Raw genomic sequence first — 12,740 nt, 5'->3', positions numbered from 1 at the left:
ATGGTACAGCATTGTTCCATCAGAACATGCTCGTTTGTTAATGTTTTCTCATTAAATATGTAGATTATCACCAGACTTGAGCTTCTCCAAAGTGTTTCCAGTTTAGCTCTTAATTAAAAAATGTCCATGAGTCTGTTTTATTTTTTTAATGATGCATAGTATTTTAATTCTGCAAGAAGGGCATCAATCACTTTTAAAGGCTCTTGAGTGGTGATCTGCAGCCAGTTCGTATACTAATTACTTCTTGTGGAAGCTCTCCCCCATACAGGGCCTGCCCAGCATGATAAATGCTCATTAAAGCCAGCCTGAATTGATTTTAAATGAAGTGATTAATTTTAAAATCAATTAGTGCCGTTTGCACATATTTCATTCATAACAGCCTGCGCTTTCCTCCGAGGAATCCAAGTTGTTGTGGGGTGGCATGCATACTCCACTTAACACCCATAGAAATGAATGACATTTCTGTGCTCTAAAGTGGTCAGCACATTCCTGGATTGAAACACTGGTGCTTGGACTGTGGAGCATTCTGCTGCCTCTTCTCAGAGTATGTTTCTGCTCTTTTTTAAATTGCCAACAACAACTGTGCTCTAAAATAACACAAATAATCATTTATAACTAAGGGTAGGTCTACACTGCAATGCTATTTCGGGATACCTAAGGTGTCTTTTGAAAGTATTCACTATATCGAAATATAGCGGACATACTATTTCGGCATCCCAGTAAACCTCGTTCCACGAGGAATAAGGGATGTCTTGAAATAGTGCTTTATTTCGAAATTTGACGCTGTGTAGATGCACCAAATTTCAAAATAGCCTATTTTAAAAAATCGAAATAAGATACGCAATTTGCGTCGTGCAAATTGCATATCTTATTTCGAACTAAGGGTGCAATGAAGACACACCCTAATTGTGCAAAAGAATGTAGCATCAGGAGTATGAACTAGGATAGATTTGTAACTTCTATCCCACCAAAAACCCTCTAAAGCTTTGAGCTTAGCATTGGCGTCTCATTTTCCATAATACTAAATCACCTTCCTGGGTAATTCTCACTTTCTCTGATCTTTCCCCAGAAGTCTTTATTGCCCTAGACTAGCAAGGGCATAGATTAAATTTGTCTGAATAAACTGATAAGAAAAAGTTGCCTATATGTTCAATTGATGTTTTTGGCTTCTGCTCTTTTGATCACTGGATCTGCCATTGAATTTCATTCAGTCTGTCTCTTTAAAGCAAAGGAATGTTGTTGCGAGTTGAAGTGAAAGGAAAGTCACGCACAATGTGGAGGTTGTCTGTACCCATTACAAGTGGCAACTATCATGCTTCATCAGTGGATGTTGTCCAAAAAGAATTAAGTATAATAAACAGGTAACTGAAGCCATGAAATGAACATGAAAATCAAATGCAGAATGGAGTTAGTCTACGGACCCTTATATGTTGCTTCACTGCTGCTTGTGTATTGCTGTGCTTTCTTAAAACTTAACAACCATCCCTTCTAATGCTCTAAATATGCTTCCCAAAGAATTATCAGCAACACCACAAATAAATTATTCAATGTTGTCCACATACTTAACTGACAGTTTTCTCCCTTTCATTCTGGCACGGGCTCTGATTCAGCAAAGTGGTTAATCACAGTCTAAACTCAGTGTGACTTAAACATACACTTGTATTCTTTCTGAATAGTTGAATTTAAGGATATGCTTAGGGTGAAGTACATACTTAAGTCTATATTGCCAATCTCATGTGTTCAAAATCCATAAGATTTCTTCTTAAAATTAATTTGGGGCTCTTTTTATTCTAAGTCTTTAAAGGTCACATTTTTAGACATTTTCCACAAACATGAGGGCTAGAGTTTATTTCTAATTAGTAACAGGAACTGAGATTCCCATGTAATTCTGTGAACCCTGGGGGTGGAATGAATATTTATGTTTACAAGTTTAAAATTTGTTTTGGATTAATATTGTCTAAGATTTGCTGTTCCCACAAGCACTCCTGCCATTCAAACTCATTTAGTAGAATATTGGCAGAAAGGAGATATATAAAGAGGAATAATCACCATTTAAGTTATTTAATACAACACACAATTTTTGACTCTAGCCAGCTAGAATGATGGTTATTGGCTCAAAAAATTATTGACCATCTAGCACTGATTTAGGTAGGAACAACTATCATGTGGGTCATATGACCTTTGTCTCATATGCCCAGAGGTCACATGGTTTCTTTGAGTTCACGTGCAATGCAGATTAACCAGCAATGCAAACTGATCAACATTGGGCCCGTTGTGACTGATTCCTAGCAGGCCAGAAAAGTGTTTTCGAGATAGCTTTAAAAATATTTTATTTTATTTTGTTTTTATATTGCCTTGCTGTACTCTTTCCTTGTAGGTGAGGTTTAGTTGAAATTGCAACAGGATTACAAATCAAATTCCAGGTTGGTTTGAAAAGAGGTCTTTTGACAGACTCAGAAAATTCCAAGGCATAAACTACACGGATGGTCACTTAGTGTGACTGTAAAAATGGTTGCATTTTATTTCACAATAATCGTTCCTTTCAGTAATTGACATGATACTCAATGAGAAATGAGCTATCTTCAATGTTAAGTTTCCCACAAGTTCACATGCCAAGTTCTTCACACAACTGCAAGTTGAATCCAGTGACTATCAGTGACTCAGTGTCATTTTGATTATAACAAATCCATTTGATAGATATGAGTGCCCTTCAGTAACATTTAAAAAAGAAGGTACAATATACACCCGGCAGGATAAGTTGGCAGTACATTTCATTTATTGGGCATCTTCTGTCTTCTAAAACTTGGTGGTCCTGGTAGCATCACTTATTATTAAGGTTGACTTCAATAAAATCCCCTTTTTCCAGTTGTTTAAAACTTTGCCAAACTTTAATGGTTTGGGTTGAAAATTGCCATGACAAGTGTCTGCGCCCGGCAGAATTGTTTTTAAAGATTTCAGCCAAAATGACTGCACGATTTCTGAGAATGAGAATAGGGAGGGGTTTTTTATGTGGTTTACCTACTTTAAAAAATTCAAGCAACTCTTCCCTTTGAGTTCTAGACTACCATGTTCTGGAGCAGACTCCTGAACTTTGGGTCTTTGTAGGTGGCATTTGTGTCAAAAGGAGGTGCCTTGGGCCAAGCGTATGCAATTCTGGCTTTTTCCTAATGTTTGCATGCTTGGCAGTGCAGCCTTAATACTGTTCTTCTGCTGTGGCTTTTGTGCAAGGTGCATTTGTATTCCTCAGAAATATATTTCGGAGACTAATTCCTCTTTTTCAGAGTGAGCTTGACATGCGTCCCTGCCTCCCTGACTTCCGCAGGAATGCTTGCATAAGGAAACAAACACATAGCTCTGTGTTATTGTTAGCTGGGTGGCATAGTTTAGAGCAGATTCTTGGCTACAGCAAAGAATCTGGCCCAATGAAACTGTAACGCTCTTGCTTAGGGCAGTCGAACTGCAGGCCTTTCTCAAGCAATGTAGTACATGCCTGTTCTCTGCATTGGCACAAAATATGGCCTTCTCTTCCCTCTCCTCCAAACAAATTGTGAGCGCTTGTGACTTGCTCACTTCTGCCCATGGAGGTAGAATCATCACATCCATGATCAGCAGGCCATGGGGCTAAATCAGACTGCGGGGAGAGGGGAAGGTGGCCAGAAAGGAGCCTCCAGAAAGATGAGCTTTACCCTGCATGGAAGGCTGTAGGCCCCTGTAACCAAAGGGGAGAAGTGGGATGCTGTAAGCAGGGCTGGAAACCAACTGTGGTGGGGCTGCAGGAAGCAGGCTTTCTGAATCCCACCATGGGCCCCTAGCTTAAGAACTGTGGGACCCCTGAACCAATGAGAAGGGTTTGGGACAGAGGCGCCAAAGGGTTTGTAGTCTGAAAAACCTTCCTAAATCAGACCAAACAAGGGGGCTCCAATTCTAAGTATTCTGACCTGTAAGCAAGTTACTGCAGAACCACAAGGGAGCTGAGGATGAGGTACCTGAAGGACTGTTATGCCACAAAGGGGGTGTGCTCTGGGTCAGCCCCCTGCTACAAGCACATGCCTAAGTGTTTGCAGAGCTGGGGGTTAGGGATTCCTTTCACATTTCTGCCATAACTCTCAGCTGGCTGCTGCTGCATTGTTGCTGCTGCCAGCATAGCTACTTGTTCCTTTTTTGACAGTAGATTCCAAGAAGAGAGGGCCTCTGTTGTTTTTTTAAAGCTGCCTTTTCGGTTTGGTAGATTGGCATTAAGTGGTCACCATGATAACTTGTCACATCAAAGGAGGTTAAGAAATTGAAGGTGCTTCAACGGTGCCTCTAGCTACACGTGGCCTCTCTTTGGTACCCGAGGTCAGTAGGACGGTTTCAGTAAAAGGACAATTCTAGTGGATCTGAAAGGGGCAACTTGCTGTTTCTGTCCTCTTTCCCCCCACATTTGAGTTTCTATATTTTTTACCTGTTGAGCAATGGGTCAGGGTCAGAGAAAGAAACACTTTTATATACAGCAACTGAAATGTACTGTCTCTACAAAGCCCTTTGCTAAAAACGTGTGGGGAATGTTTAAAAAGCCTACCACTTCCTTCCGTTGAAAAAACAAGCGTTTGCTGTCAGGTACTTTCTCTTCAATTGTCCGTGATAGTGTAGGTGGTGTGTTTGGCATGCACCTGAAAGTTATTTGTGTCTGAGGAAAGATCCAAATGCAATGTGTAAGATCTACTGTGGAAGATGCTCTCTGGCTGCTTGGAATTCATACTGCAAGTCTCATTGGCTACAGATGGCCTATGTTTGACCATTCATGGGCCTTGTTTTTACAACAGTGTCAAAGCTGTTTCCCACTTTGGCATGACAATTCAGAAGTGGGGGCCCACAAAAGCACCCCAAAACCTGGTCTCTACAGGCTTTGGTACAACCCCCCCCCCCCAAAATCCTAATACTCAGACTTTGGAGAAATCCGCTGCCACCACCCAAGTAATTTCAAGAAAATCAGGGACAAGCTCACTTGAGAAACCTCCTCCCTAAGGTAAAACTCCCCTGCCCCAACCTCCATTTTACTTGGAGTTGGGAAAACCCAGGAGAATTCACAGACAGTAACGGACTCTGCCCTTGCAGTTAGGCACTGAGTCCCAGGACACACCAATCAACCAATACTGGTTAATTAGAAAAAAAAAACCAAACTTTTATCATAAAAACAAAATTACAGTTGCAAGCATAGTAAAGAGGCTAATGGAAAGAGCCACTAATTGATAAAGATTCTCAGGGAATCCCCCCTGGGCTAACTTAGTTACAAAGAGAAAAAAAACCCACTTAACAAGCTCAGACATTCTTTCCAAATTCCCAAAACAGGAAAAACAATAAAATCTAAACGTTGCCCTACTTACACATTATAAGAAGTCTTTTCTTAGAGAGAGATGGATCTCCCATCTCCTTCAATCTTGGAAGAAACCGCTCTGACTCAGACAAGGGAGGGAAAAATAAAAATTCCTTTGCCCCAGTTTGAAATCCCTACCTGCATTGCTATTGGCTGACCAGATACCTGGCAATGGACAGGAGACATAGTTAACCCCTTAGTCCCCAGGTGCTGGTCAGCCCTCCGGACTATGACAAACAGCTTGATCTCGCTTGGGAATTAATCCTTTAGGAGGCTGACTTGTTTTCTGATGCTGTTTGTGGACTTGTGTAATGTGGTTGCGCTGACGTTTCACGGCTGAGCGCTTGTGCCTTTGCTTTCTGTTTGTGGTGGCTCCTTGGTGACCCAGCCCTTCTATCAAGTGATATACAGTTTGTGCGGTAAATAAAACAAACCCTTTCCAGGGTACAATTACAGCAGGGCCTCTCGCTGTACCCCCTTTAACGTCTCTCACTTTGTTCCCATTTTGGAATAGAGTGGTGCTCCCCAAGGCTTCCTTCCTGGAGGCAACGTCTTCACCCTCTCAGAGCTCTTCTAGTTCTAGCCCTTTGGCTGGGTCACTAAAGTCCAGTTTTCTCCTCTGAGATGCTTCAGTATCGGGGCTACTTCTTACAGTGGCTAATGGGGGATTGGCAGGGATTGGTCCCATTCTCTACTCTGGACCGCAGCTTTGGAACTCTATCAGCTATGTCCATTCTACTGCTACTCTAATTCCCGGACCACTTCCTCATGGCCCTGTGCCATCTTTGCCTTTACCTCAGGCCTCTGTCTTGTTTGCCATGAGCTCTCCACACCGAGCTGTCCGCAGCACTACTACTCTTCCAGTTAGCTAGTCACCCAGTTTTCACACCTTGAGTTCCACAGAGCAACTAACTGCTGTTCTGTTCTGCAGCCTCTTTTATATGGCCTTCCTGGACTCTGATTGGCTGCTTCTCCTGCAGTCACTCTAGCCTGCTTGGAGGACCTTACTACTGCTCTTATTTGCGATGGGGTGTGACAGGACTGCAAGGCCCCCAACAGGGAGCCTTAAGGCCTACTCTACCCCATCACAACTTGTTTACACAGAAGTTTAGTGCATAGTAAGCCTGAGGGTAAATTGACAGTACTCTAGCCTGCAGTGCACTAACTGGTTATGTGAATGTTGATATTGCATGTTCAAATTTCTACCATGCATTTTGATGATAGAACTGTTAATGTGCAGTAGAAGAATCCACATGGACAGTTAATGTAATCAGTGGAGTCAGGATTTTACTCATAATGACCATACAATAATAGAGTCTTACTGCCAGGCTCTAGATGTGATTTCTAGTTCACAGCTTTGCTTTTTCTCAACCCTTTTTGTGTTTGCTTTTCAGAGATCTCATTCTATGTCACTGCATGAATTTAATCTCATGTAGGAATGGTGTCTTTTGTATGGGTGGGGGCATTGCTTGAAACAGTGATGATGGGAGTCCTGAAAGCCTTTTTCTGATCTGATCAGAGAGTGATCTGACCACAGCTTTGACTAAGGCTGCACAGTTACCAGTATTTAGGGCTTGTGTATACTTACTAGAGGATCGATGCTCTAGCATCGATATAGTGGGTCTAGTAAAGTCCCGCTAAATTGAATGCTGGGGGTGCCCCCTTCAACCACAGTACTTCTCGCAGTTGCAAGGAGTAAGGGAAATAGATGGGAGAGTTTCTCCTGTTGATCTGGTGTAGGACTGCCCCAGAAGATCAATGTAAAGTACGTCGATTCCAGCTATGCAATTGTAGCTGGAATTGCGTATCGTGCGTCAATTTTCTCTGCCAGTATAGACCTGGTCTTAGTGTGAATATTATATGGGAGTATTAAATTTAAAAATCGACCACCAGAAAACATATTTTACATTAGTTTGTTTAGGAAAGGTGCTTTGGGCAGGACTAAATTCAGACCTCCTGCTTTGCAATCCAGAGCCTTAATCCCAAGGTCATCCATCCTTTCTGCCCTGTTTCCAATACAACGTTTTACAGACCGTGAGTTGACAATAAAAAGCAACTGTTCCAACCGTTAGACAGAAAAACAATCAAGAAAAACGTGTGTGTGTGTGTGTTTCAAAACGACTTTATGCTTTCTCATATTTCTGTTCTGACTTTTAAAATAATAATAAATGAAGTGTCATAGACATCTTAATTTTATTTATAAATGACACTTTGGCATTGCAGACTTATATTAAAATGCCACAAAGCTTTTCCAACTCTCACCACAATTTAAAACCACTCACTTGTAAATCCACTTATAAAAAGGAGATTCAGCAAAAGTTATAAATGAAATGCATGTTAAGGCAAGGGTCTGGTTGGGCAGTTCAGAGGCAGCCCAGCATTGCTACTCAAGGTGATTTAAATTTGGGTCCCAAGCCGAGTCGTCAGTGCACACGTGGGCATTATAATACAAGATGCTTGATCAAAAAAAGAAAAGGCTTCAGCAGATTTAGAAATATAATAAAAGGATGATGAGTTATAAACTATTAAACCAAAGAAAATCATAATCGAGGATTCTTATATCCCTAGGTGAAAAAGAGGGGTGTCCCTAAATCTCACTTGGTACCATGTTACCTAGGTAAGTGATGACTCTTAAGTATGTCATTCTACATGACATGGTGACCATTTTCTTTTACTGCACTAGGCTGGCCTTCATGCTTGATGAGGATTCTCCGTTTTGAAAGGACCTCGTGACAGGATGTTTGCTCTGCACTGGAGGGAAAAAAGGGTTAAAACAGCCCTCGGAGAGGGTTGTGGCTGGAAGCCAATCAAGAGAAAACTTAAGGCAGCCAATCAGAGCCTGGCAGGGCTGCATAAAAAGATGACAGGCCAGGAAGAGCAGCTCTGGAGGGAGAGAGACCTAGCTTCCTGCCACCAGGATACCTTGGACAGAGTAGTGATGGGGGAAGGCAGGGTGAGCCAGAGGACCCCAGGCTGGAATAAACCCCAGTGACGGGCCCAGCGGGAGCTACTCGGGCTGCAGAATAGCAGCAAAGGCAGCAGGGTCACATCCCCTTGCTAATGATGAGTGGCCATTTCAGACTGCAGTTTGCCCCTGAGGCAAGGGCTAGATCAAAGGTGGGGACCCCTTTTTGGGTTGGGGGCCTCTGACCCACAGAAAAATCGGTCGGGGGCCGCACACAAGTGAGAAGCAAAGTGAGAAGCCCCTGACTGAGAAGGAAAAAGACACTCCTCACATTCCCCTTGTACTCCAGAGCCTAGCGGGGCCCCAGGTTAGTAGATTTTGTGTGCTCCAGCCGTGTGGGTAGGTGGCAGCATGGGCTCCCCAGTGTGGGTCAATCCCTGAGCCCTAGGGGGCTGGATCCAGGCAAGCCGGGGGCCACATCCTGCCGCTGGGCCGAAATTCCCCACCCCTGGGCTAGCTGATGACTGGCAATGGGTAACTGAGGCAGTGCGGGTATAGGATGTTAGCGTTCCTTGGGAGGCACTGCTGCAGGGCAGCACCCTGAGGGAAGGGCGCCATGGTCTGGGAGGGTCATGTACCAGTAAGTAGTGGGTGCTCTGCAGTTGGACTGAGCTAATTCCCAGCAGGAGGCTCTGTAGCAATGAGCCATGGACTGTTACAGTCCTGATCTCTTATGTAATGAAATGGCATAACATCCTTTATACTTGAGTGATGTGGGATCAGGATTAAAATGGAGAACAGCAATCCCTCCCCACACAGAAGAAGCTTCTGAAGTGTTCTTACTGTAGACTCTGTCTAAATCTAATTTTTTACCTTAGCCAAAGAGATAATCACGATTTTCACTTGTTGGACACAATATACTTGATGGGGAATACGCAATCAGTGAAATGCTTGAATCACATGGTGATTTCTTTTTTATTTTCTGACGGGGGCAGCCATAACTTTGACTTTTGAAAGAAATCAAGACAGCATTTTCAATTCAATCCTTGTGCTTTTGTTCCTTGGGAGTTTTCATTTTCTCATTTAATGATTCAGAAGAGAAGAGAATATATGATGCACATTTGTTAAATATTCAGCATCTTCCATTAACCAAATCTAAATCTACAAGCTAGAAAGCTGGTAAATGATAATACCTGATTCAGTGACCTTTTATATTTAGTCTCTGGAAACCAAGCCTTAGACTTAATAACCATACTCTCTCATTATCATTTATTCTGACCTAAAAGACTAATTTTGCAGTCTGCAGGGGAAAACTTTTCCTTCTAATTAGTTCTCCTTGGTTGTAGTCCAAAAGAAATGACAAATTTCACCTTGTTGAAGATGCCTCTTGATAACAGTTTAAGCCTTCTGAGAAAGCGTGCATAATTTTTAACTTGCATATTTGTTCTCCTGAGTTTGCACCATAACTTCATCCAATCATTTTTTTGTACTGCTCCCTCCATTAGTTGTGACCTGGAGAACAAGCAGTTGGCTTTTTTTCCCTTTTCTCTGGACCGAGTTTGGTAACATAATGAAACATACAGCTATGGCAGCAAAGTCTAAGAAATCATGCTCTAGTTTTATTCAGTAGGGCATAAATTTGATTGGGGGGGGGGGCAGGAGCAAATGTTCAAAGGTACTCCCCAGAAATGCACCCATAGCACCTGTCAGGGCATCCAGTTGTGTGCAAAAAATAGATGGGTCTGCCACTGGGAATAGAATTGGGCCCTTGAAGTCAATAACAAAATGTCCATTGATTTCAAAGGATAAATATTTGGAGTCCATCCTAGAAAAGCATACATTAAAAACAGGTTAATTACACCCAAGTGCCTGACTGCATATACCACAGCTGTATGTGTGCACCATCTGTGCACACATAGTTTTGGAGCCTGCTTTCAAATTTGCCTGTTTGCTAAAATAAACATCCCCCCCCCAGCAGTCTTACATATCATTTAGGGTTTGGATTTAAAAAAAGTTTACCAAATACGCTAAAGATAACAATGCCTCCTTGAAGTGACCAGTTTGTGCAGAATGCAATTTGCACACACTACACAAAAGTAGAATATCATCACAGCCCTGATTTAGCAAGGTGCTTACACACATACCCAGCTTTAAGAATGTGACTAATGCTATAATTGAGAACACTGAAAGGCTTCTACTCACACATTTAAAGTGAATAACAGGAATGAGTGCCAAAGGACTACTGGTTGTATTTAAAGTGAATGTTAGACATGTCAGTATCTTGCTATATTGTGGGCCATAGAATGCACACCTTCACCTAAGTTAAAAACAGTCACTAGAAAATACTAAAACACAAGAGCATATATGAAACTAAAGCTTCAAAGAGCATAACAGAAATTTTAGAGTGTGAGTCCAAAAGCAATGTACATTGTTGGCGAATCAAACATTTTGTTTCTAGTTGAAAGGCATCAGTGTTTTTTTAGTAGCGTTTAATTCTTAACATCAAACTCTGATTATTACGCTAAAAAGACTAGCGTAATAATTCTCAGAAGTAGATCACAAATTCTAGCTTGTTCAGATCTAGGGCAAAGAATTTATGAACACAAAGCCCTAGAGAGAGAAAAAATATATATTGGTTTGTAGAGATCAATGAACAAACATAGAGAAGGCTACTATCACGTTTGTTGTTGAATTCTATCCTTTCCTGTAGAAATTGTTACTCTAAATTATTGTATGTAATTTTAGAAAGGACATACTAGTACATAGGGATTCTCAATGTGGAATGCATTACATATTTATCTCCATTTTAAAGCCAGAACAGTGTCTGTATAGTGTTCTTTTTTTAAATATGCTGTTTGTTACTCATAAAGTACCGCTAGGTTTTTCTGTTTGTGCTAGGATAAAATCCACAAATTATCATTGCTTTGTTTACTATATATATATAGTACTTTGCCTGGGCAGCATTTTTTCCCATATTAATGGAGATATCTGAAAGATATTTACATCGATGTTACATTTGAAAGGCATGATTTTTCTTCTTTCTTTTGATAATCTGACAATGCATGTGAAAAATTCATGCTGTTTTTTCAAAGCAAAATTGCAGGCAGTCTGACCTTTCTGAACATCAGCTTTTAAATACTGTAGGTGTTTTCAAAAGGAATCATACACAATACCAATAAACCATTTAACTGTCAGTAGATATGAATGCATTCTTTATAGCAAATAATTTACTGAAAAAATTATCTTATTTTTGCTCACGAATATTTCCATTTTATTTTATTTATTCAATGACTCTCTCCCCACTCCCAAATTAACAGTTTCCTCTCTAGATTTTGCACAATCCATTTGCTGCAAGTATACCTAGTTTTGATTACCTATGGCTGATCATAAGTAGGATAATATAATTGCTGCTTCCATACTAGAGGAACATAACTGTCATAAGCTGGAGGGCCCAAAGAAGTAATGGGTATTCTTTATCTCTCAGTGAAATGGAGCACTTTTGAAACAAATATCAAATAATTTGGAATGTTTTAAAACTTTTCCTTCCTGAACAACATCCCCTGTGAAAAAGACATCCATCTGACTGATGCAAATGACCAAAGTGTTGTCCACATGGGTGTCATCAATCAGAATTTAGGGTTCGTCCCGATGGGTTCCTGATAGGTGCTCTGTCGATGATGATAAACTTTCGGCTGCATTCATGCTTGCATTTGCTCCTCTGTCTAGTGTGTTAATCACGTGCAATTAGTCAACACGACAGACTCCTGGGAGATTCCCTAGAGACCACTAATTAGATAAGGATCGAAATCACCCAAGCAGGTTTATTGCTAAACGACATAAAATAATAGTTGTCAGCAAACAGACTCGCCGCTGCATCACTATACCTTATGTGAGCGTGGTAATGAACTAAAGTCCATTAAGCACCCTGAATTTCCAGTTTTCTCCCCCCTCCATGGTCAACTGGTAATCACCCTTTGGGGTGCACTTTTATACACAGGTGCAAACAAGTCACACATTATTGATGTATGAGGTTGCCACCACCCTCTGTTACCTAGTTACTACCCCTTTCCTCGCAGAAGGGGGGTTTGCGTACTATTCATCATGCTGTCAACTTCGACCCGGTCCTGAATCTGGGTCGGTATGTACTTTATTTGTGGGGAGGCAGTTGGGACCAAGATGTTTATCAGTGTTCTGTTACAGCCCCTCTGGGGTTGCAGCCTGTGCATGGTACCTGTGCCTGGTATCTTTTGGACTATTTTCTTCCACTATTTGATCTGAGGAAGTGGGTCTGGCCCACGAAAGCTCATCATCTAATAAACCATCTTGTTAGTCTTTAAAGTGCTACATAGTCCTGTATTTTGGTATCTTTTGGTGTTCTTTCTGCTTGACCTGGCTTATGCTGTCTCTCTTTAGCCAAGCCTCTTTCCTGCCTACAGTTTTAATGAGCCATAGTTTTTCTCACTAGATTTCAGGCCTGCA

Source organism: Pelodiscus sinensis, chromosome 13 (assembly GCF_049634645.1).
Source record: "Pelodiscus sinensis isolate JC-2024 chromosome 13, ASM4963464v1, whole genome shotgun sequence".
Taxonomy (NCBI): Eukaryota; Metazoa; Chordata; order Testudines; family Trionychidae; genus Pelodiscus; species Pelodiscus sinensis.
Note: the sequence above shows the minus strand (reverse complement) of the source record.